The 25080-nt window shown below is 41.2% G+C and overlaps 1 protein-coding gene across 3 annotated transcripts in view; it reads left to right on the top strand.

Moving 5' to 3' along the window:
- FAM3C (FAM3 metabolism regulating signaling molecule C) overlaps positions 1 to 25080 on the top strand; it is a 59546-nt gene that overhangs the window by 5430 nt on the left and 29036 nt on the right. For 2 of the 3 annotated variants that reach the window (XM_048300514.1, XM_048300515.1), the window contains exon 1: positions 22768 to 22911. The exons of the other annotated variant lie outside the window; for it this stretch is intronic. The gene's annotated coding sequence lies outside the window, so the exon portion shown is untranslated. Of the gene's footprint in view, positions 1 to 22767; positions 22912 to 25080 lie in introns of those variants that run through there. 3 annotated transcript variants of the gene reach the window in all.

Here is a 25080-nt window from a genome sequence, read left to right as displayed (position 1 = left end):
GTTGTGGGTATGGTAGGGGCTTGTTAGTTATAAGCCTATGCTGTTTCTCTCTCTTTCCAGTTTTCTCTGTGTGGAGCTGTAATAAGAACAACAATGAGCTCCTTGAAAAGCTGCAGTTAGGTCGGGACATTCTCTTCACAATTCTGCAGAGTCTGTTCAGCTACTACAGGACATAGGCTTAAAAATACATGAAAATACAAAGGCTGCAAAGCATCACTTCAAACAAACAAATGAAAGAATGATTTAGCTCTGTGAAACTACTGTGTTTAGGACAAAAGAGCTAACAATAGTAATATGAAACTGCAGGTGCTGAATCTGCATTGTTCAGGTGAAATGCCAAAAAACCTTACAGCCATCCAGAGATGCCATTGCACTTGCTGAAGATGGTGAAAAAATTTTCATACATTTCAGTATGAGGTGGATTAGACTTGGCCATGTCAAATATGACAGGTAATTATCACACTGTGCTAAAGAATTAATTTGTAGCCTACTATCCTGTACCATTAATAAAAAGCACTGTGCTTTGAAAATTGTAATTACTTCTTCTCTTTTTACTCATTTGAACATCTGAGTATGCAGCAGTTACTGTAAGATGCAGAAATCACTGTAAGATTATTTAAATTGATGATTGCTTTATTACTAACACTGAAGATCAGTGCAACTTCAGTATTCTGATGATCATGCTCTCTCTGGAAACCTGTTTCAATTTAGCTTCCTTCTTTCTTATACAACCATTGAAAAAAATGAGACAGTAAAGCCAAGCATTCATAAGCTTGTAAGATGTCCCAGTGAGGGGTCTTCATTCAATCTCAGTTTTTTCTTCCTTCTGTGTGTTATGATATCATGTTTAATTTTAGGTTAATAGCAAGATATTCCAGATTCACAAAGGGAATGGATGATGCTCTGGGACAAATCTGGAGCCTGTAAGGGTAGAGACTATAGGCTGCTTCCAAAGACATAAGGAGACATGCATTGGATAAGCCAGGGAAAAGCAGGATGGCAAGTGATGACTTTAAGACTTCATAGTTGAGTGCTTTTCTGGGAAACTGAACCTTCCTCAACTACAGACTGCTTTTGTGATTCTAGACTTTTTTTTACATTTAACCTGCTGTCTTGGCCAATAAGTGAGCCTCATGCTTTGAAAATTTAGGGCCCTGATTTTTTTTTTTTTTAATAGAAATTGGCATATATTGTGTATTGATAATTTTGGTTTTCATTTTTCTGCCTCTGCTTATAGAATAAGAATAATGATACTACCTAATGTAATAGTCACTTTGTGGAGGTAACTATAATAATGCTTTTGAATTAGCTTATTCTATTAACAGCAATCATGAGAATTCTGTAAAGAAAATGCAATTTCTTTTTAATCCAAACCATGGTCTGAGGTGGGAAATTACTGAAAAATATAGCTACAGTTTCATATTATTAAAGACAATCACAATGTCTATACATTGAATTGAGCAAATTAAAATTGCACAGAGATCCTCAATTCTGTCATCCTATAGGTTCCAAATGTGAATTTAAATTATTTTATCTTTTTTAATTCTCCAACTCTAGACCTAATTTTTAACTTTCATTCCTAGTGCTCATTTAATCACTTGAAGCTCTGGAAAAGCAGATAGTAATAATAAGATGCTATGCTAGGAAGAGTCACAAATTTGGAAGTTATTTTCTGATACCAAGACATGTATGTTAGTTATTGCAATTTCTTTCCTTCTAATTTCTTTTGCCATCCTTCCAATACTTTTCTGCCGTTCAGATTATCAATCTTCTACTTCCTAATTCCTTTCTAGCTTCCAAGGACTCTCAGTGAACTTACACACAGCAGCAGTTTGTTTTGCTGCATTACAGAAGAAATGGGGCTTGCAGAGCTAAGAATATTCTGAGATTTAAAAGGCAGTCAATCTTTGGCAAACACAGCAAATGGTGCTTTCCCTACTCTAATTAATTTCCCTGTCAGATTCTTCCCTCATTTAGCCATGTTTCCCAACAAATGCAACCATGAGCCACGAGCATCTAAAATTAAAAAAAAAAACCACCTGAAAAACCAGTAAAAATGCTGTATAATCTACATAGCTGATACTAGCATCCATGCCTGAAGCCACATGAAATGGCACAAGAAGCTGAAGGAGCTCTGCCTGTTGGGATCCACAGCTGCAGTGGGTGCATAGCCCTGCTGAGCTTCTGTCCCCACAGCATGCTGCAAGGAATGCTCCCTCCCTGCACCTGCACAAGTACTGATCTGCTGATGTGCTTGCACCTATGTTCCCCCCTGTCATGCTGCACTAAAGGCATCTGAATGGTTTCAGCCTGTAAGTGGCAGGTAGTGAAATTTTACACAAGAAACATTTGCTTTGGACTTCCGTTGGGACTGGTAACTCCTGAAACCATAATGTTCTAACCTAATCAGTCAAAATATTCTTGAAAAAGAAGCATTTTTATGTAATACTGCTATCCCCTCCTCCTGAGCAGCTAGCCAAAATTGGTGGAGTTATGAGCCATTCTTCGTAGAAGCAAAAGTGGTTGGCAATGTGTTTCTTTGTTATTGTTCTCATTCTTTCCAATCAGGCATCAAGTTCCATATCTTTGCATTGAGGAAGAGGAAAGAAATAGAAATGGGTTATTCATCCATTTTGAGTTTTCTTTTGGTCTACACCCTGCTTCCCTCCCCTTCCCCCCCAAAAGCCCATTCATTTGTTGCTAGCTGAAGTCATGCCCTAGAGCTGGAGTCAACCTTTGGCCTCTGTCAACTTCACAGTTCCACCATATTCCTCCTTCTCTTGAAAAACCACAGCTCCACCAATCTGTCTTCTCTTGATAGCACCCACATGAAATCCTTCTGCTTTCTGCAGTCAGATTTTTGCATTCCAATAAATAAAAGCAATGACAGACAACCTGGTTTTGTCTGAGAGCTGACAGAGATTAATCCCCACATCACATAAATTAGCATAAGTGATCTAAAATGTTTCCAAATGTGATATGCCAAGCTTGCATTTATCTTACAGTAAACGTAGAAATCATAGCACTAAAAATAAACTTTAGTAGCACGGAGGTTTCACTTTTCTCATAGTCATTAGATCATAAAGACACCTCAGTTCCCAAATAACATTACTTTTAAGTTGCAATATCACAGAAGTAACCATTTTTAATAGCTGGTCAAGTAAAAAAAATAGTTTTCCAGAGTAATTAGCCAAGCAGCTATGTCTGAGATGAGAGATTCAATTAGAAATTGAATTATGTGGAGCTTGTTTATACTGATATTAAAAAAAAGGATTCAGTCCAACCTTGGAAGCCTGTGGCTTTTCTTGACATTCCTATCAAGACAACTTCAAGAATAAAGGCTTTCTCTCAAGCAAACAAACAAATCTTTTTCTGAGTAATTATTATCACACTTCAGGTAGTGGAGGTTGTAAGCCACGATTCTGCACGCTAAGTGACTGACTGCTAGAGACAGGAAAGTAGCCTTCAGAAATGCTTTTCCTGGAGTGCTGCTTGGTTTTGAAATCAACGCAGGAGCAGTAATTAAGAGCAAGATCAGGAATTTTTTTTCTCTAGGTATCTGAGAGGGTGAAATGGTATCAGAGGACATCCCTTTTTACTCTGCCTCTGAAATGATTACAGTCCCAGTGTTTGTTACCTCTTGAGAACGTGATCAGCTCTGTTCTAGCAGGGCAGAACTGGGCACCCCTGCTAGCACACCTTTTGCAACCACAGAAGGATACAGAACAAAAAGAAAAAAATGCCCTGTTCAAGTATAACAGTGCAAACATTTTCTTGGATGTTACAAATTTTGGATGGCCACTCACACATTTCATCTCAGTTATTTTAGTCTCCTAACTGAAGTGCCTGTTGCTTAGGGTCATTTTACAACAAGAGGGAGAAATATCTTTGAACAGTGATTCAGCCAAGCCAACTGCAAATGCCTATTTCTATTTATTGATTTGAGAAGGTTTGTTGGACAATTCAGCTAAGGGTCCAAAGAAATTTTTTTAACACATTTATTATTTCCAGAAGTGTCCCAGGGCTGATGGAACTTCATATTATTCACACAGATAGATGAGGGTTTTGTAAGTACATTGAGCCCTCAAATAATCCGACCACACCTCTTCTTATTATTTTGCATAGTAGCACTTTTCCAGGGATATAGGACAGCCTATTCTTGGTCCTGAAGCAATAATACAAACAAAAATTATTACATTATATTATGTTAATAGTACATAAAACAGATTGACTGTAGCTTTGCTATTCTGTGCTATTTCATCCAGTCTCATAGCACTAAGCATTATTCTTTTAGATGCTGCAACTCTGTGTTAGTTATTTTGTGTAGCAAGTCATATACCCAGAAATTACAGATGCACATAGAATATTGGCATTTTGCTTTAAACTAAAGACAAACATGCTGTGTAAGATTAGTTATCTAAAATATACTCCAGAATCATGCATCATACTGAACATTTAGAAAGTGGTTTGATATTTTCTGGCCATCTGTACAGGACCAAATGCACCACTGGTTCAACTCTGAGTGCTTCATAAGCATTCCATTCATTTGCTTGCAAAATAGTAAATATAGTCAAGGAATTTCAAAAGCTTAAGAGACTACCAGCAAAGCAGGACATGAACTCATTTCATTTCATACCCCTATCTTATATGAAAAATTGACTATGTTCCATAATACAGTTATGACACTCCATGATATGACTTAGTGTGCATAAAAGTTGCCACTAAAAAGTCTTTCTTAGTTTGTAGTTGCTGTTCAATACAATCTCAGAAACCATAATATCTCCCTCTATTTTAAGGGACAAATTGAAGTGCTGAGGTATTTACTGTGGAAATGAGGTCTTCTTTATTCTGAACTGCGGGAGACAGAGGAGTAGAAACTCCTGCAATTAAAGGAGGCTTTGATTTACAACCCTGGAAGAGACTAGGTCTGGCTTAATTGACAGAGATTTGTGGACTTTAAGCAAAAGGATTACAAACTTGTGTTCCTATCATCATAAGTAAAATTGTACACTGGGTGTTTTGGTGAAGGGTTTTAAAATACAATAGTGTGGTTTTATATAGTTTAAGTTAAGAATGTAGATGGTATAAGAGAGACAACTGTGTGTACGTGACATGAGAAGTTATTGGTCAAGACATGGCTGCATTGCAGTGAGAATTGCCACAGGTGATAGGTCATTAATCTAAAACAAAGTGTCATTTTAAGTATCTGTTGGATTAGAAAGTTTTAAATTACGATGTAACCCTAAATCTTGTGACTAGTCGCCATTACTCAGAGGTGTTGTAAAACCTCACGCCTCGACTGATGCGTTTGTTATTTTAAACAATAAATTCGTGTAGTTGCATAGTCCCATCCCTTAAAGTTATTTTCCTCCGACACGTGAAAGCGCGAGAAACGGACACTGAACTTTTTGTTATTTTCTTCCTATGGACTGTGTGACACAGATATCTTTTGCACACCTGGAGATTTGCTTGTTCACCATGGCTTTTTGGCAGGCTAAAAGCCTTCACAACTCTAGTAACTAAGAAAATAATAAAAAATAGGAGGCAACACTGTAGTTACAGTAAATCAGTGCATGTACATAGAACTCCTCATCAACTTTGGTGTGAAACAAGAAGGGCAGACCACAATCTAAAACTTTCTGTGGTGTCTGTATATGGAGGAACACAAAGAGAATACTCATCCAAAAGCAATCCAAACTCATCCAAAGAGCAATGGAGAGATGGACAAATCAACTATTGACTCACATAGGCTGCTTCGTGACTGTGGCCATTATCAGTGATGTGCTGGAAGGTCAAGGGCAAGGCAGAACTGATTGCTTCATCTTTTCCAGTACATTGATGGACGTAGGTCTAATAAAAATGTCTAGTGATATGCTTTTGCATCTCATACACCATAAAATTTTGTGTTTCTTTTTGGGGAGTTAAATTAGGCAACTAGCTGTTAAAAATCACTATGGCTCAGAAATGGTGCTAAAAGCAAATATAGAAATATACCTATAGGAATAGATATGGCAATGGAACTTCAGAAGTGCAGTTAAGTCTCTCTTTCTTATCTGAATCTCTTGCTCATTTGAGTCAAGTAAGGCTCATAGTGACCAAAAGAGGTTGTAATACAGTCTGCTGAAATTAGTTCTGCAAAATAAGTTAGGTGGATTTCATCCAGCTTCCAAGAGAGACATGTCTTCATCCCAAAATAAAGCTTCTGCAACTAACAAGCATCTGTGCTGGTATTTTCAGCAGAAGAGCTGAAGGCACTGCCAGCAGATAGAGAATGAAATCCTTACTGCTCCTTAGGGCTCTCATTTGGGACAGGCACGAGACACGCTCAGTAGCAGGGAACAAAGAGTGTCTGCATGTGCTGCCTGAGATCCTGCAGCTCACCACTAACTCCACCTTATGGCCTCATGGCTGTCATCTGTCCCTAGACAGCTTTCATCTCTCAATTACTTTGAGCAGAGTGTGTATGTGTTTGCCTCATGTTTTTTGAAGTACCAAAGCATTCCTTCCCTTTTTCTTTCAAATGGATTAAGAAATGAGGTGAACATGCTAAATGACTTACCAGCACATATAAAAAAAGTTATTTTTGCTTCCACCACAGTCACTGGGCACAAAGCCAGTTTCCTGGGACTTGTTTCAGGAATGATTGACTTCCATCTCGGGTGAACAGAGGTCTTCAAATTGCAGACCTGTTGGTGTGATATATTTTATAGATTTGATATTCTGCATGTATTAATTTTTAAGAAAGAATAAGACAGAGTATAAATTGCTTAGTATATTCTAGGCAGGTAGGCAGGAACCTCATTCTACTGTTTAAATATGACACCAAGTATGGTACCAATGCTGTCATTATTTGTGATCAGCTTATTGTTCATCCACTTTTTATGCTTTTGAGATTTCATTCAAGATGACTACAGTCCTTTTAATCAGCCTTTAAATTGGTATTTCTGCCCTTACTAGGAAAATTCATGGGATCGCTAATTAAAATGATTGAATATAATGAACAGAAAATAATTAACTGCTGTCCTCAGAAACAATTAGAGACAGATTTGTGTAGGCTGTCTCTGAGAAGCAGTCTCTGCCAAGGTTCTTCCTCAGAAGCTTAGAGCATTCCTTTCCCAAACCTAGGTATTACTAGGCCTTGCTGCAATCAAAGTTTAAATGCTTCCATATGCTGCAGTAAAATATGGATAGAGAAATGCAGTGTATAACAAATACATAATAAAAAAGAGCTAAAGGTGCTTAGGCAATTTACTTGATTTATCATATTTCTTATTATTTCCAAGGAAAAAATAGCACTTTAATACAAGAACTAGAAGAATAATACTTAAATTGCCATGTTTCTCTACTTGTCAGGGTAAAATTCCGACAGAGACTTAGATCAGCACCAGCTTTTAACTCTCAAAAGCAAAATGACTGAGATGTTTCCTAGTGTAATAGCATCATTGCAAAAAGAAATTATACTGAGGTCATGTACAAAGGACAAAAGAACTGGTATCTTTGTGAGGTTCTCCATCTTTTCATCTGTTTGCCTTTTTTACATCACCATGTTTCAAAAGTAGTCTGCTTTAAAAACACAAGGAGTGTTTTACATACAATCCAACTCCCCCCCCCCCCCGCCAAACCAGTTTGTGTACTAAAGGCACTTATTTTAGTGAGTATACAAACCTTTTCCCCCACAGCAAAAATATGCATTCAAATAAATATCAAAAAATCAAAATCTTCTCTTGGAGACAAAAAATAATGTGCCAACTTTATAATATTTCTTTTATCCATATCCTCATCCTTGTTTTTACAGTATCAACCTTGTGTTCTCAAAACCAGGTTTCATTTCCACAGATGCTTGTCAAGTATACCATTTCCAGCAGTTAAATATTTAATAAGAAATGTCAAGGCTACAGTGTTAAATGTTGTAACCTACTACCACCATATTAATACTCCTTTCATCAAGCAACAGTTGCAAAAAATTAACTAGATATCTTTTTTTTCAAGGTCTTAGCCTGAAGATCTAAAAGGCACAGTATGATTTGAACTAATTTATTTTTTAATCTGTATTTTAAAGTGAAAACTGAGTCAGTTATCTCACACAGGCCTATGTTTACACCACAATAATCATCCAGGCTGACACTTTCAGTTTGGCCCATGCTGGGGATCAGAACAACTTACAAGCTCTACATCCTCCAAGACTGGAGTACTTTGGCAAAACAAAGTGGAAAAACCTGTAAATGTATAGACTTTCATACCTCAAGCCACTGCAGTTAGGGTTGAATTGATATTGCTTCACAGTTTTCCTTACAAGTCTAATGGAAAAAATCATGTGGTATTTACCAGTGTTGCAACAGCTATGTCTTGCAACAGAATTTATCTCCAAGTACAAATGTGTGTCAGTAAAAGGGAGAAATAAGCAGTAATTATATTAGTTTCTGGTAAGACCCTCTGATGGACTTTATACAATGACAAGTAGTGATAGGACTAGAGAGAGCAGTTTTATACAGAAAGAGGGTAGGTTTAGGTTAGATATTAGGAAGAAGTAAATTAGTAAAGGATTACTTTCAGGGTGGTGAGATACTGGAACAGGTTGTCCAGACAAGTCTTGGATGCCCAATCCCTGCAAGTGCTCAAGGCCAGGTTGAATGGGACTTTGAGCCATGTGGTCTAGAGGAAGGTGTCCCTGCCAGTGACAGGGGGGTTAGAACTAGATGAACTTTAAAGGTCCCTGTCCCAAACCCAATCCAAACCATTACATGATTCTCCTATTGCTTAGCTTACTCAAAAACTAGCCCTTCTATGCAATGGAAATTATTACAGTAGAAATATACTGTACCATGCTCATACATGTGCAGTTTGTTAAAACTGAGGAAGCTCTTGTGGGCAGGTTTGGTGGTTTGCTTGCATATGAAGAAAACAAAATTAGTTTTTAGCAGCTATGGCATCACTAGCTGTCCCTTGGTTTCTTTCAGCATTGAAGCCTAATGTTTTGGTTTTGTCTCATATACAGATTTGCATTTTGTTCCTTGCTTTGTGTTGCGTGAGAGAGCTCTCAAAGCACTGGGATAAAAGGACAGCACTGTGTCCTTACAGGAAGCTGAGTCTTACATCTGAGAAAGTGTCCCACACACTGGCTATCAAGCATGTAAGGCAGATAGCCACGGTGATGTCTCTTCATGCGACACATTCTCTATTCTGATTATGTGGCAAATGTCCACCTTGGTCACACAGGTTTGAGAGGGAGGTCATGCTGTACTACCTCAGGACTTAGAGAAGCAACAAATCATGCATAGTCATTTATTCTGAATCTGTGATTGCGAAGTTTTACATAGGTTTTACCAGGGTATGAGACTAAGATGAGAATACTTAAGAATAAATAAGAATGAATTCTAAGATGAGAATTTTCCTTAGTGATGAGTACCCTGGCCCTCCGATTTCAAACTATCTTGTAGCCTTTGGGAAAGGATCTACACTGCCTGAAACCAGTGATGTTGCAGGCATGTGTTGGGCAGCATGTCATTCTGCTGGTGAAGTCAAAGAAGTCAGAGGCAGACAGTCATCTTTTCAACCCTGCCTACTAGCCCTGCAATCTTCTTTCAGACTGACACAGATCATATGTGTCTGCATATGTATGGAGCCTGATGTACCCCAGGCACAACAGAGCTGTTTTGCCTGTGCAGAGTGAACTTAAAGGCATGTACTGCAAAACCAGTGCTCAAAATGTGTCTTACTTCCAGTGCATGCAAAATCAGTTGCACAGTGGATCCCATATGCTATAAACCTCTCAGGCTGTGCCTACACACTATAGCACAAGTAAGCACTAGGTAAGTGGCTGTATGTCCTGGACGTGTGGACATGAAGACACTGAGATATGTAGAAATCCTTGAAAAATGGCAACAACCCCAGTAGTTCAAAAGGTGATTCATAAAAGCAGTAACCAACTGCCAAAGTTGGTAAAGCAAGAGTGTGCAATGCCTGGTAGAGCTGTGCTGCAGACTAGTTTTCCATTGTGGTCCCAATGCAAGTTCAGTCATAATGCCAGACTGCAGTGTAATCAGGGAATGATAACCATTTACATTACAATCAAACCAATTTAGGTTCTTAGATTATTTAAGAGAGCTTGGAAACAGTTTAAACATTGTATACACTAAACTGAGAATAGGAAGTCTGAGGGGATATATTGGACTGGAAACCCATGTAAGAAATTATGAGGATAGGCACAACTAATCTTCCACTGATATCTCTGACTCATCTGGGTGGGGTTCTCCACTCTGTGCCAAATTGACCTGAACTTAACTTTATACCTATTAAGTGCCTTTTCAGCTGTGTTTTTCTGTCTGGCCAGGTAGTCAATTGAGTGAAGTAGTTGACTTAGGAAAAATAACTCCCTGTCCTGTTCTTGAACCCAGTATTTTCTGTTTGTATCCTGGAGAAGTGTTAAGTTCTAAGACTGAAAAATCCTATCAAAGAGCAAGAAAAGTCACCAGTGAGTTCCCAATCACTGCAACATACAGAGAAATGAGACCTGTTGAAGTAAGCCAAGACAAATTTAGGCAGGAGCCTAAAGACACATACAATTTCAGATTGAGTCAAAACCACACAGAGGTTTTGCTTAACAAATAAACTGGAGTTTTATTTAAAAGCAGCCCATTAAATACAAAATGTTGCAACAGAATAACATGAAAATGTATCCACAGAGGGACTGATTCAGCTTACTTTGAAATCAAAGAGAGGAAAATTAGAGACCCAGTATTTTGGAAAGAAAATCAAGAAATAAGATCATCCTTGAGTGTAGATTAGCCTAAGAATGCTGTAACAGAGAGAAAAGCCTCGGTTTTGAGGTGGGCACAGTCACCAGCTTTTCATCTGCTTCCCAGTCACTCTGTGTTTTCCATCTATGGCACAGTAGTTGTTATCCCATAACATGACTGGATGTTTGACTAAGCAAGAAATAAAGTTTAATCACCACAAAACAGACAATTTCATACTAGATACAGCCAGCAGCTCTTGCTCACATTTGTCAAAATTTCGCCTCATGTGGTTCCTACAGTCGTGTCCATACAAGGTGTTGGGCAATAGAGGGAATGGGAAGTTTGCCATGACTTCAAAGGAGTCAGGATCTCCCCCATATTCATCACGTGGCAGTATATTCGGCATGATAGCAAAAGCAGGGATCCTTTAAAACTCATTTAATATGTGCAAGCAGTATTAGGTCAATGGAGAATCCAACCAATGCCTCATCTTTGCCAGCACATATCTATCCTTCAGAAGGCACACTCTTTTGCTTAGTTTGGTTTCTAAAATGCTCATACTTCTCTATTTTAGTCAAGTGAGTGGTAAATTAGCATGGTTTTATACTCTCATAAATTGATAGATTAAAACTATATGCTTGAAATGCTGCTCCACTGAAATTGATACAAAAACTTTCCTGGACGTCGAATAGTGCCAGGATTTCATGCTGCCTCAGAGGCAGTATCTGAACATACTGTGTCTATCAGTTGTGACTGTTGACTGGAAGACAGTCAGACTTTTTATTACCTTCAGCAAATGTTTACATTCTACAAATGTGTATGAGCTGTTGTAATTTCCCTTAGGAATCTAGAACCAGTATTTTCCTTAGTAGATAGGTCAATGGTCCCTTTAGCTCTGTATTTGACAGTGGCTAATACTATATATTTGTGAAAAAAGGTCAGGAAAAACCATGACTAGAACAAAACATATTTTTTCATGGTATATCCTCCCATAATATCCTGGTTATTTGCAATAAAGAAACTTCCAGGGTCTTGGTTTCAGCTAGACAATTGTGTTGAATGTTAATCAAATAAAATTTTAGAAAACACAGTTTTAATGGAATCATAGAAATGTGGAGGTTGACTGGTCCATTCCCACTCAACACAGGACTACAGCATGTCTCACCTTTAAACCCTCTCTCTCTCCCTCATTATACAGGTGAAAACAGCAATTGTATTATTCTCTTGGCTTTTGTTCAGGCTGGACAAACTCCCTGACATGCTCCTACCCCCATCACCACGTTAGTGGCTCATATGCAGCTTCACATTCACTGTGACCTCCATCACAAGCCCTTCTCATCAGTGCTGCTACTCAGCCAGTTAATTCTCAGCACATGGGGTAATCCTGCTCCAAGTGCAGAACTTTGCACCTCGGCTCTTACAACTATATGAAGTTTCTGTTAGCCCAATCATCAAGCTTCCAAAAGGCATCCTGGACTGAAGCTCTACTCTTTGGTGGGCCACTCGTTAACCTGATTTAGTGGATTGTTAGTAGTTTTCATCACATTTAGTGACTCTAATTGTATATTTGACATTGTGCATCACAAAATGGGTATTGGAGCTTTTCTCAAAGCATTTTAGTGTGAGAATGCCAAACAACCATGAAACACATGAAGAGCAAATAGCCTTTTTTTGAAAAATCTGCTGTGGCTTTGAAGTCACTGCCATCTCCATAGCTGTTTGCTACTCTCCTGTTTGTGTAGATCACCAAGACAAAGTAGCATCAGTACATAGGCCATGTTGCCATCTTAGGCCAAGTTTGAGACAGGAGCAATGGCATCACACAGGAATGGAAAAGAAACAGACACATACTTGCTCTGTGAGCTGAGCTGTAAGGGCTGTAAATCCCTTGAGTGCAAGACTAGCATGTGAGAAGTGAAAGCTAAAAAAAGAACAGGCAAGGAAGTTGTTTTCATTGGCTGAAGACAGAATTGGATGATTATCTAAGACTCTTAATAAGACTCTTAATAGAATATGCTGGACTTTGAAATAGTAAACCTAATTATACAAATGTGTTTTGTGGTTCTGAAAAACCAGTAACATTTCCATGTCAGATTTTTGCTTCTAAAATGGAATATCACATATTAGTACTTCGAATATATATTGAAAGAAGTAGTGAGTTGTCAAGTACTGTGAAGAAAGCATTGGCAACAGCAGTGCTATATGACCACATCACCATGGGCACTACTGTCTTATGTTCAGGTGTGGCCTTTGTTATTTACATGCCTATGTATAGCCAGCCTGCCAGAACTCCATTAATATCTGTGTAATTTTATACCACAGCTTGTAATAAATGGATATGCACATACTTACAGGATTAGGCTCTGATCTGGAATATAGACTCATTAGAGTATCAGCAAGAAATGCAATTTTTTTTTAACACAATAGAAGATTTTAATATTTCAAAATTTGGAATGAAACCAAGGAGTGTTGAGTCTTTTCATGGCATGATGCCTCAGCTCTGGGGAAGCCTGTCAGCCTCGCCCCCACATGTCTGGGGAATCGGGATTGCCAAGAAGCCACAAAGTGGAGGGTCCTTCCTTCCCAGCTCTCAGCACTCCATCAAAACCGAGGCAAAGCAGTCTGTAAGCTCAAGATGTCCTAGAACCAGCCAAATGGCTGTTAAGAAGAGAACTGGCAGGATCATCTGTCTTGGAAACCCGCCTAGATTCCATTGGAAATTGGTCAAAAATGGAAATTCTTCTGTGGAACATTTTGATTTCAATGAATGGCATACCCTAATGAAGAAGTGTTTCATCAGAAATTTTCTAGCCAGATTGTTCTCTGTTGGAAGTAGATAAAGTTATTTTTTATGGGGGTTTTTTAGATTGTGGTTTGTTTGGTTTTTTCTCCACTCCCACATGGTTTGGTCGGATCAGGTTAATGAGCAAAGCACTCTGAACATTCAGTGGCATTTGATTCTGCGGGTTTGCTCCAGGAACCCCACCCTCTAGCTGAAATCTAAGTTCCAGTTCCATCATTCAGGCTTCAGTTAGGGAAATTGTTACCAAGTGAAGCTGATACCAGAAAGTAATTAATTGCTCTCTACTTCCACATTTCTTATATGTCCACAAATGCTCTTAAGTTCAGAACAATTAATTGAACTGGAAGCCTGCTTCTGATTAAAGACAGGCATTAATACCAGATTAGTCCTAAATACTGGAAAGGGGTATTTCCTACGGAAATCCTGGTATATCTCTCTGTAAGCAGTTTTTATTCACTTAAACAGCTTCTAATAGTGCTACAAGAAATAAAATCTTGTAGCTCCAAAAGCAGGTTCAAAAAGTGTAGGATTTTCCAGTTATTCCAATCCTAAAATGGTAGTAAGTAAAAAACCACTCTGACTGCAAACATATTTTTTGAGTAGGTGGGCAAATGTCCGATTAATGACATTTTTTGCTGTGATATCAATGAGAATTCTGTTAATAAAGAAGAAATGTTTCTTCAAACGCCACAAAGACTAAATATCTTCCCTCGGGTAATCATCAGAGGCCCTATTATGCTAAAGAAAAATAAAATTATTTAGGTGAGTGATCTAACCAAGTAAAGAGGCCATGCAGAAGGAGAAATGCAGTGGCTGTAATACGGTAGGGGGATTGTGGACTCTGCCTTTTTTGAGATTTTCAGGTGCAATCTTGGCACTCAAGACCTGGAAGAAACTTCCATGACATGTATGCAATACTGCTGGAAGAAAAATGCACTCAGCTATGTATTGCCAAAACCCCTGTGCTACTCCCAGTGGTTTATCCTGTCCTGTTCTAGTAAAGAACACTGCTCCCACTGTGATGGAGCATTGAATTGCTAAATAAGCAGCTACAACCAATCTGTAGGAGCTTGTGAGGGTTTTAGAGAACAGGAATGTCTTCAGAAAGATCTTGACAGAGAGCAGAAATGATATAAAAAAGGCTACAACTTAGAGTTCAAAAAATCAGCTGCATAAATATAGGACCAGAAACTCCCAGCAGGGTGGCAGATCCACAGGTGAGGATGTAGGGGTCATATACAGCCACAGTCAAGCATCAGTCAAAGAAATTGCTGTGGCAAAAATGGAAGAAAACATCATGTAAGAGTACTGTGGGCCATAGATAATTTTATGTTGGTGATGCCTAAATAGGAGAGACGTGTTGAGGTTTGGCTACCATGTTACAAAGAAATTGTAATCCAGAGAAGGAGACTGAAAGTCTGTGAAACATGATTGGTGAGTAAGGATTAGAGGGAGTGAGACTGCTTTGTTTAGGGAAGGCTGAGAGAAAACAAAAAAGTCTTCAAACAAGAATAGCACAAACAAAAATAGCACAGGCAAAGCAAATAGGTGGTTCTCTGTACATCATCACTGTAGATGAGAGGAAGAAATGAGCATGCACTACAACAAGGTAGGTTTAGGTCAGATGTTGGGATCATAAGCATAGATAGGTAATGGCATGGGTGATTTACAGAGACTAGACTTTCCCTCACCAGATGGAGTGTAAAAGAAAGTTTTGAGGTTCTGATGGGAAGTAGAAAGGTGAATTAGGAGACCACCAGCTTCTTCCTGACAGCTATGAAAACTATGTGTGCCTTTATCTGATCAACCAGTCAGTTCTAGCAAATTCTAAAAGGAACAGATTTAGGGATAATTTAAGCCATTTTACTCAGAGAAATATCTTCAGTGATTTTTTAACAGAAACACAGCACTTTGAGAAAGAAAGTACATAAGAAGGATGCTTTGTAACAAAAATCTGTTACAGTAACAACTCTGTCTAGTCTAAGTCATGCGACTGTAATTCCAATATGTCCTGCCTAGAAACTAACCGTGCAACAGCATAACAGACTTACACTCCTCCAGTATTTTCCTTTCCTTTATGCTCTGTTTGCAGGATAAAAGACTGATTGCAAGAAACAAAAGTTTAGAATTCAAGTCTTGCCTAGATTACTTTTAAGTAGTTAATAGATTTTCCTTTTGACAAGATTTATTGCTGAAAATTAAAAAAAAAAAAAAAAGAAGAAAACCAAAACAGAACAGAACCCCCCAAACAATCCCACAAACCAACGAACAAAGAAGAAAAAGAAAGACCACATTCAGGCAAATACAAGTGCCAAACCCCAAAATTGCTGGGTTTTTTTAGGAGTGTTTCTAGAAGGGGCTGTTAGCACTTTATTTAAGAAGTGCAAGATATTTTGTGCACATATGCTGTGAGGCACATGTGCAATGTCACACTCTGTAGAACTAGTGAAATTTCCTACAGAGACACAGGGTCAAAAGACAGGCCGTGGCCTGCTGTGCAGAGCTGATGGAAGAAGTTCATGCTTCTTAGGAGAAGTTTGCCTTCCTCTGGATGTGTGCACCCCTGCATTTTGAGGCGGGGCTCTAGGAGATTTTTCCTGTCTGGACAATCTACAAACTAGTATTCAAATTGAAACTTGAACACAAGTTTAACAAACTGGGTGAAAAGACCCAGCAAAAGCACAGCACAAAACACCACAGCACAAAAGGATGCCTGCCTTGGAATAACTTACAAGCTGCATCTTCTTGTACCTTATGAGCTCTTTCTTTCCTTTGATGTTTGTACAGCACATTGCTGCAAAACAAAGCAAACATTCTTCCAGTGTCATTATTTGAACAAAAATAAAAGTCATCTGTAGTTGTATCATATGGGATATATATGTTTTTAAAATTCAGTGAAAGTAATACTATTCTTTTGTCAGAAAATCTGTGGTATTAGGCTTGTACACTATTGAAGCCAGCAGCATGAGAAACAGATAAATGTGTATAAGGAGGGACTGTCCTGCTGCAAAAAGGAGGTGTCAGTTCTGACAAGGTACTGTGCTTAATGAGACTACTATTAAAATTGGCTGGTTCTCATACCATAACACTTTAGCTATTGAGATAAGTCTCCTTCAAAGACATCTGAGTTTAAGTGACCACATCAACGCTGTAGTAGAAGGAAGTAACCAATGAGAAATATTTTTTCCTCCTAAACTGCTGTGCCCAGAAAACCACCATGCCTGTGGTGAATAGAGTCTCAATTGCATTTGTTTTATTGTTCAGAAAGGCTGAACCTCTGTCCCAGGCAGAGGACCTTTTGAGACAGGAGTTGGTCAGCCACAGGCAAAGCCAGAGTCTGCTTGCATTTAACTGTGAAAGTTATTGTGCTACTTAGAGATGCTCAGCAATACCATTGCTACATAGATATATAGAGGCATAACACCAGTGTGAAGATAGCCAGTGAACAGTATCAGAGGGCATATGGGTTAAAAGAGGAGCCGACAACTTCCAAGTCATCCCAGAAGTTCTCATGTTTCTGATTCTTTTGCCCACAACTGCAAAGCAATGCTTTCTAACCTCAGCATCCTAACTGCCATAGCTTCAGTATTTTAGTCTCAGAGTACTGTATCTTCTGGCCCTTGAAGAGATCATTTTTACAGTGTGATCTTATGGCTGGTGAGCCATAAGCTCTGCTGCATCGCCATGTATCTGTTCCTGGAGTTTCCACAGTTGCCAGGGATCCTTTCATTAGATTTGAGCTGCCTGTACTAGCTCGAGCCTAGTCTGGTCTCTAGATAAATCCCTTTGACCTGAAACGGTCTGCATTTTGGTCTGCTGCACACAAAGTGTGTTTGCTGTCCAAGTTCTCTTTTTCACTTTCAAGGTCAGTCAGATGCCTCCAGTACCAGTTTTGTAACTCTGTGATTAGAGCTAGAATCCCCTTTTCAGGGCTGTGCCTATCTATCCTAGCTAAGGATGCAACTTCTTTTCTGTGGTCTAGCCAAGCATGACAGTAGGGACGGAGTGATCACCACCGCCTCTGCACTTTTTATCTTACTCATCACTTGAAGCTTAGATGGATGAGGTCCAGTCATTCCATCCTGGTGAAAAATGTGTAAGCTGGCAGAATCCTTAGTTATACAGGCTGCTTCCTATTTCTGGATACACAGGATTTAATATTTTTTATTATAGTAACACCTAAAGGCCTAACTGAGTACAGTTTCTACCCTGCAGCTATTTGCTGAGCTGCCCTGTCCTGCTCCATCACACTGAGAGTTTTCTCGGAAGATGGAATTCTTTCCTTTCCACTCGAAAAACACAGGCATGATAACTACTGACAATGGTTTATATGTTGGTAAGATGGAGGAGTGGTTATCCTGATTAAGCACTAAGATGTGGGTGGACATGGAAAGACTGTCCATCAATTCCTCTCTCATCATTTGTGATGTGTTGTAAAAAACAGAGCACATTCCTCACACATTCACACAGCTGAGGGGAAAGAAGTCTGGAAACTTGTGGCTTCTAGCAACAAGAGGAAGGCTCCCACTCTTATCTGCAGACCTGCCGCTACAAAATACTGAGTGTCCTGGCAGCAGGGTCCAGGAGCTCGGTCCAGGAAAACAGTTGCACCAGCTAAGCCAGAACCTACAACAATACCAGGTGGAACCTGCAAGTGATAGCAGGGGCAGACTCCCTGCTATGGGGAAGAAGGTCCCCACAGGCTGACCTCACCTGCTGGCAAAGGGCATTTTCTTCTTGCTTGGGCTTGTATCTCAGATACTGAAGAAAGACTTGTGGGGCCTTAGACTATTATCCTTTGTTACTCTTCCGCATGGGCAGTACTGATATTGGCCACGGGAAGCTGTGAACATATTAGGCATAACTCTATGACTCTGGTAGCGAGGGTCAAGGACACAGTGGCCCAAGCAGTTTTCTGGTTGATCCTGCCAGAGAAAGGAAAGACAAGTCTCGAGGAGGAGTGGAGAGACACCACAGATCATCAACTGGCATCGTGCAACTGGCATCAATAACAGGGATCTAGTTTTTATGATTATAAGATCTTATCTGAGTGTCAACAACGGCTAGGAACAAACAGGGTGTTCCTGCCAAAGGGGAGATAAAGCAGTTCCGCCATATGACTGGCAAACATAGGAGAGCTGTAATTTAGGAATGACAAACCAACAGGGAGGGAGATAATGGCCTACAATCAAGTAAGGAAGCGGTGTGGGATGAGATGTAATAAACAGAACATGGTGAAAGAGGTCAACTTAAGCAAATACACAGCAATAAGGGAAAACGCCTTCTTATCTTTTTCTTTTTCTGACATCAGCTCAACCTGGTGCCTTATCTGACGTGCTCGTACATGAATGCATGCAGCAGGGAGAATCAATAGGGGGGATTAGACGTCTGAATGCAGTTGCAGAGCCACAAAATCTCATTGGCATAGCTGTGATGTCATGGCTTAGTTCACACATGGGGTGGTGCAACTGATGGATACAGGCAGTTTAGCGAGGACTTGGGAGGGAGGAGAGGAACTGAACTTTTTTGAGAGCAGCAGCGATGCATGGAGCTCTGCCTCGGGAAAGGTAGGATCTGGTTAAGAGCCTGTGGATGAGGAAAAATATCCTGCTAAAATGAAACATTAATAAACTTGGAGGCGAACTCCATATGTTTTCTATGACAAAGAGTTACATTTGGAGGAGGTTTATTGCGTGGAAGAATTCTCATGCTGTCACAAGATGTTCAGAGTGGTGCTCGTGACCTTTTACAATGCAGCTCATGAACAGTACAATCTGTAGTCTGTCTGTCCCAGGACATCTACAATTTCCAGCTGGTGATGCTTGTTCTTGATCTCAATGAGTACAAACTCAGTTGGAAATGTTCCTCAGATGCTTCTTATCTAAAACTGGAGCACTGATTTTAGTTCCATACTCATTGTTACCCAGACATCTCATATCAGATCTGCTATTTTGGCTGCTTGAAAATTAACTTTTGATTGCAATGGGGTGAGAAGTCACAAAAATATATGCTGAATGTATATATTTTAAATTTTAGCACATCATTGGACAAACGCTAAATATTACATTCTCTTTCAGACACACACCCCTACTGCTTATACAAAACTTGATACCACCAATCAGAAAGCCAACAGAGGATGTCATTTTAAGGAAGATTTTTTCATACATGTTCTCACATGTTTGGAAGACGCAGGAGAGAAGAGAGGAATGAGCTTCATGTTGTACTTATACATTTTAGTTTCTATTTACAGTTAAAAGGCTCACAATTTGGTGAAAATCACATTTTCCAATTTCTTCAAGTCAAACTGCCTGCAGCATTCTCTAAGGAACTGTTTTCTCTTTTCTTTCTTTTATTTTCCTCTCTGTAATATTTAAAATATGGCTTGGGGTTGCATCTTATTTATCGCAGCACTGTAATACTTGTGTTATAAAATGCAAAGTGTTTCCTATGCCTGGCCTACTGTGTTGAGAAAAGTAACTTCTATGCCACAGATATTCCAAATTTTGGAGAGCTGGGTCACTGCCAGTAATCTGAGGCTGGTTCATTCAAAAGTGCCATGGACAGATTTGCTAGGGCAGAAGTATTAGTTTATAGCATATGAACATGAAGTTTAGGCTTACAGGGAAATAGTACTTTTAAAAGTCACCATAAATTGCTTTGATACCATGACTGATGACCATCAAGACTGATGACTAATTAGCAGAACATCTATTGCCAGAGGCAATAATCAACAGAACAGAGGTAAAGCACCTGAAAGGGTCTGCTTCTGTATTTTACTTTATTTTCATTTATCCCTGTTATCCCTAGGATGCTAAATGAAACACACAGTACATCTAGTTTTCCTGTAACTACGTGAAGGAAATCTTTTCATTCTCGATAAAACCCAAAATCATACTACAATGTGATTATTTCACTTAGTAAAATGATGTAGTTATGAGAGAGACAAGAAAGTTCAGGTCAAATGCTAGAGACACTAGCAAAGAAATTTGTCAAAGATGTGAATAAGGCCAGCAAGGTCATCTCTGTTCAGGCCCAATGCGCCCAAATTCTTAGGATACTTTGGTTTCTGATGTTTGCAAAATAAATAGGTATAGTATATATTTTTCCTAAACAGTGTAATAATAAAACCAAGTTATTTTGTTGATTTATTTTTAAATAAATGTAAACATTTTGGAACTAAAATTTGTAAATTTAGAATATGTTAGGTCACAATTAAACATTTAGAATATATGTGGCTATGAAACACATTCTGTTTCATGACAAACTTAATCTACAGAAGAAAAAATGATCAGTTCATCATAGACAATAATAAAAAGCAAACTCCTGTAGGTATAGATTTTACTCCTGTAGGTATTTCTTATGGAACACCTTAATGGGCATAGCAATTTTAATATATGAAAAAGGTACAATTACATGACAAATTAGAAAGAAAAAAGGAAAAGAGGACCTGTGAGCCTTCTTGAGATACTGGGAGGGCTGGCATACCCCTTCTCCTTTGGTTCTATCAGCTGCCACGTTTTCAGGGAAGTGTGACTCTACACCTTCTGTGTGTTGTGGCACCTTTTCAGCCAAGTAAATTATCAACGGGATTCAGCTGCAGCCATTCTCAACTTATTTCTTTGACTTTGATACAGATGTATTCTGAGGTGTTGGTTATTGTGCAGATAATATTATTTCTTCTTTTAATAATTTGATACTGCTACTTATGTAATCTTTTAAAAATGTTTGTTTCTATTGCAAACATTTGCTTATCAAAGGAGTCAGCCTCTGTTAGCATAATGACCTTACTAATCTGTTACTGTAGACAGTGCCACCTAACTAGTAATTAGGGGAACATGGTTAAATTTCATATATTAATTATTATATTATATTTCATATATTAATATATTAATATCATGATAACTGTCAAACCAGGATATATCTATACTACCATTTAGAACTAAAAGCTATAAATACCTTCTTTCCTTGTGCAGTGCTCCCACTGGGTACTCCTTTGCTTATTTTGATGTTACAGTATGCCTGAAACCTCACTGTGTTGTGAAAATTTACTAAAGAAATTACTTGATTGATGTTCAAATAACCATCTCATACCAAGGATGTTTCAAAGTACACTATTTTAAAACAAATAAAAGAGAGACCTATTAACCAGAAGTCGTTAAAATAAGACATGGAAACTTCCTTTTGTCTACCTGACACTAGTGATGTGTGATATGCCCTACATTTTGGCTGTGGCTTTGTTCTCTGCTAAGAGCAGTGCCACGCTGATTTTGTAAAAATGCTCTTTTGCTGGTTTGACAATAGTGGAATTTACAGAGCTCTGCTTCCCCAGCACTTTCCATACCCACCCCAGCAATAGTCCAGCGGAGGGAGTTAGGCCAGTAGAAATCTTCCACACAATAAAATGCTGTTCTTCCTGCTTTCGTCCCCACCTACCCCAACTCGTGGCAGGGTTAGAGGAAAATCAGTGCCAAAAAAAAGGACAAAGAGACAGGATTATATTTTCTTCTTATTCAATAACACAGAGTGGCTCAGTCCTGCTAATCATAATGTTTGTAAAAGAAAAAGGTTGGACTTTATTTTAAAACAAAAAATGTCATTTCTGTTCTGTAACAGAAGAGAACTTCTGGTATGTTTGAGTAAAAAAAAATCAAAGGCATGTAAAATATAACAGAAAACAAGCAGAAAGATCTTGGCGCCCAAGTGCCTCCAGGCCCGGGCACCAGCCTGCCTGGGGCACGCTGGCACGCTCAGTGCGGAGACGCCGCTCCCGCGCAGGGCAGAGCGCAGCCCCCGCGGCGCTGGCGGGCCGAGTCCCGGGGCGGGCGGGCGGGGCGGGGCGGGGCGGCGCGGGGCGGGGCGGAGCGGGGCGGCGCGGGGCGGGGCGGAGCGGGGCGGCGCGGGGCGGGGCGGGGCGGTGCGGAGCGGGGCGGGGCGGGGCGGGGCGGGGCGGAGCGGGGCGGGGCGGGGCGGAGCGGGGCGGGGCGGGGCGGAGCGGGGCGGGGCGGAGCGGGGCGGGGCGGAGCGGGGCGGGGCGGGGCGGGGCGGGGCGGGGCGGGGCGGGGCGGGGCGGAGCGGGGCGGGGCGGGGCGGAGCGGGGCGGAGCGGGGCGGGGCGGAGCGGGGCGGTGCGGGGCGGAGCGGGGCGGGGCGGGGCGGGGCGGGGCGGGGCGGGGCGGCGCGGGGCGGCGCGGGGCGGCGCGGGGCGGAGCAGCCCCGGTCCGCCACCGGCAGGGGGCGGGTGCGCCCTCCGCGCCTTCCTCCCTCCGGCTGCGCAGCGGCGGCGGCTCCGCTCGGTTTCTGCTCGGGCCGGGACAGACTTCGCGGCGGGGTCGCCGAGGGGACGCTGCGCGAGTGTCCGCGCCCTACAGCCCCGGTAGGTGCTCGCGTTCTCCGCGGGGCTGCGCGGGGGGCGGCCCCTGCCCGTCTCCCGCCGGGCATCCCGCCGCTGGCTCCGCCGCCCGGGCGGGCATCTCCCTCCTCTGCGCGGGGCAGCTGCTGGTCGCCAGCCCCTGCCTCTGCTGCTGGCTTTCCCCCGCGGTGCCCTTCCCAGGGCCGCCCGGCCCTTCCCCCATCCCCTCCCGCCCCGGGCGCGGTGAGGCGGGCCGGGGCCGCGGGTCAGAGCCGGGCGGTGCGCTGGGCGGGGGTCTCCCGCCCGTCCTCCGCTCCGCCGCCGTCCTGGCCCGGCGAGGGGGTCAGGACCAGCCTGGAGGCGGCGGTGGGGCAGGGAGCGAGCGCCCGGAGCTGCCGGCGGTGGCCGCGCAGGGGGAGGAGGAGGAAGAGGAGGAGGAGGCTCCGGGTGGCGGCGGTCGGGCCGGCAGGGCGCCCCAGTCCAGGGAAATGCGTGAAACGCTGGCAGCGTGGCAGCCCATTCCTGCTGAAACAAAGCTCGGTGAAAACGAGATGGTGCTGCTGCTCGGTGGTGGTGCTCCCTTGGCTTTCTCGGTGGAGTACGGAGCCGCGAACCCTGTTGGCAGATGGGTTATAGGGCTCAGCCCTTGTTTAACTAAAGCGCTAAATGCATCGTTACGGAGAGCAGCCGTGAACTCCTAAGGAAGTTGAATGTGCTGTTTGCAGTGAGATACTTGTCGAATCAGCCTGTGTGCCTTTGGTTACTGGCTCCTCTGAGTTGCTGAAGTAGGAAAAAATACAGAAATTACATTTACGGTTTTTTCCTCTTAGGTAAATGCTATCATATGTTAAGCCACGTGTTTGCTTGAGCCACTAAGGGGCTGTGTAACTCACCTGTCTTGTTTATCTTCCCATTTTCTCACATTTAAAAGAGGTTAAATGGCAACGTAATAACTCCAGACTTGAGTGAAGATCTTTGCGTATTCCAGATATTTTTAATGTTTTGCATGGCCTATAATGCTGCCCAGGCTTGGAGCCCGTGATGGCTTTGCTGGTGAACCCAGCTGACTGCTCCTCTCTTTTATCAAAGTATTAATTTAATACTGATTGGGGAGTTATTTAGAAAAAGAATCAAAACCACAAACCCACACCAGAAATGACTAGTTAATGACTGTACAACAGTCGTGTTGTTTTCTCTCTTTTAGAGCTTTTGAAACTTCTCAAGGTGTGAGTGTCTTAATCAGCACATGTTTTCCCAACAGGGTTTCTTTTAAGTATGAAGAAATCTTTTTCAGCTGTTGATTTGCATAGTTGTTTGTGTAGCATAACAAGTTTTGTGACTTGCTTTAAGCCTGCAGGTATGCTGTTCACAAGCTAATAGCTTGCTGTTGTCATGTGATGACATCTAATCACTTCAGGATGGAGGAAGCACCTGTTTGTTGCAGGCCGTTGCTTCCATCTTTCTGCAGAAGTCCTGACCATTTCACCCAGTAAGAGTGCAGAGTAAATAATAATAGTTGCTTCACAGAACCAGCCTCTCTAAGTGCGGCCCGAGTGCTTCAGGGCATATGTGCTCTACATAGAACCATAGAATGGTTTGGGTTGGAAGGGACCTTAAAGACAATCTATTTCCAGCCCCCGTGCCATGGGCAGGGACACCCTCCACTAGACCAGGTTGCTTAAAGCCCCATCCAGACCTGGCCTTGAGTGCTTCCAGGGGTGGGTTACCTACCACCTCTCTGGCAAACCTGTGTCAGTGTCTAATCACCATCCCAATACCAACCTCTGAGGCACACCACTTGTCACTGCTCTACTCTCTTGGACATTGGGCCACTGGCCACAGCTCTTGAGTGCAGCCATCCAGTGACCACCCACATTTAATGTGAACTCTTAGTGCTTTAAGGAGAGAGTGATAATGTAGAAAGAATTTAAAATTTTAGTGGAACTTTGGAAAATTAATATTTAAAAAGTGAATTCCTAAATGTTTAGTTTTCAGGTTTTGGGGAAAAATACTAACATACAAGAAACTGATTTTTTTTTTTTTTTAAATAAGATCATAAGGTGGATTGGTGCTATGCAAAAATACCTGTCTGCTTACAGATTTTTTTGTAGTGTAAAGATTAGGTGTCCATAAAATGAATCCCCAGCAGACACAGAGAACTTGTTCTTAAAATTTTAAATTGATCAAAGAGAA

Source organism: Corvus hawaiiensis, chromosome 4 (genome assembly GCF_020740725.1).
Source record: "Corvus hawaiiensis isolate bCorHaw1 chromosome 4, bCorHaw1.pri.cur, whole genome shotgun sequence".
NCBI lineage: Eukaryota > Metazoa > Chordata > Aves > Passeriformes > Corvidae > Corvus > Corvus hawaiiensis.
Note: the sequence above shows the minus strand (reverse complement) of the source record. Positions and strands in the feature narration are given on the sequence as shown.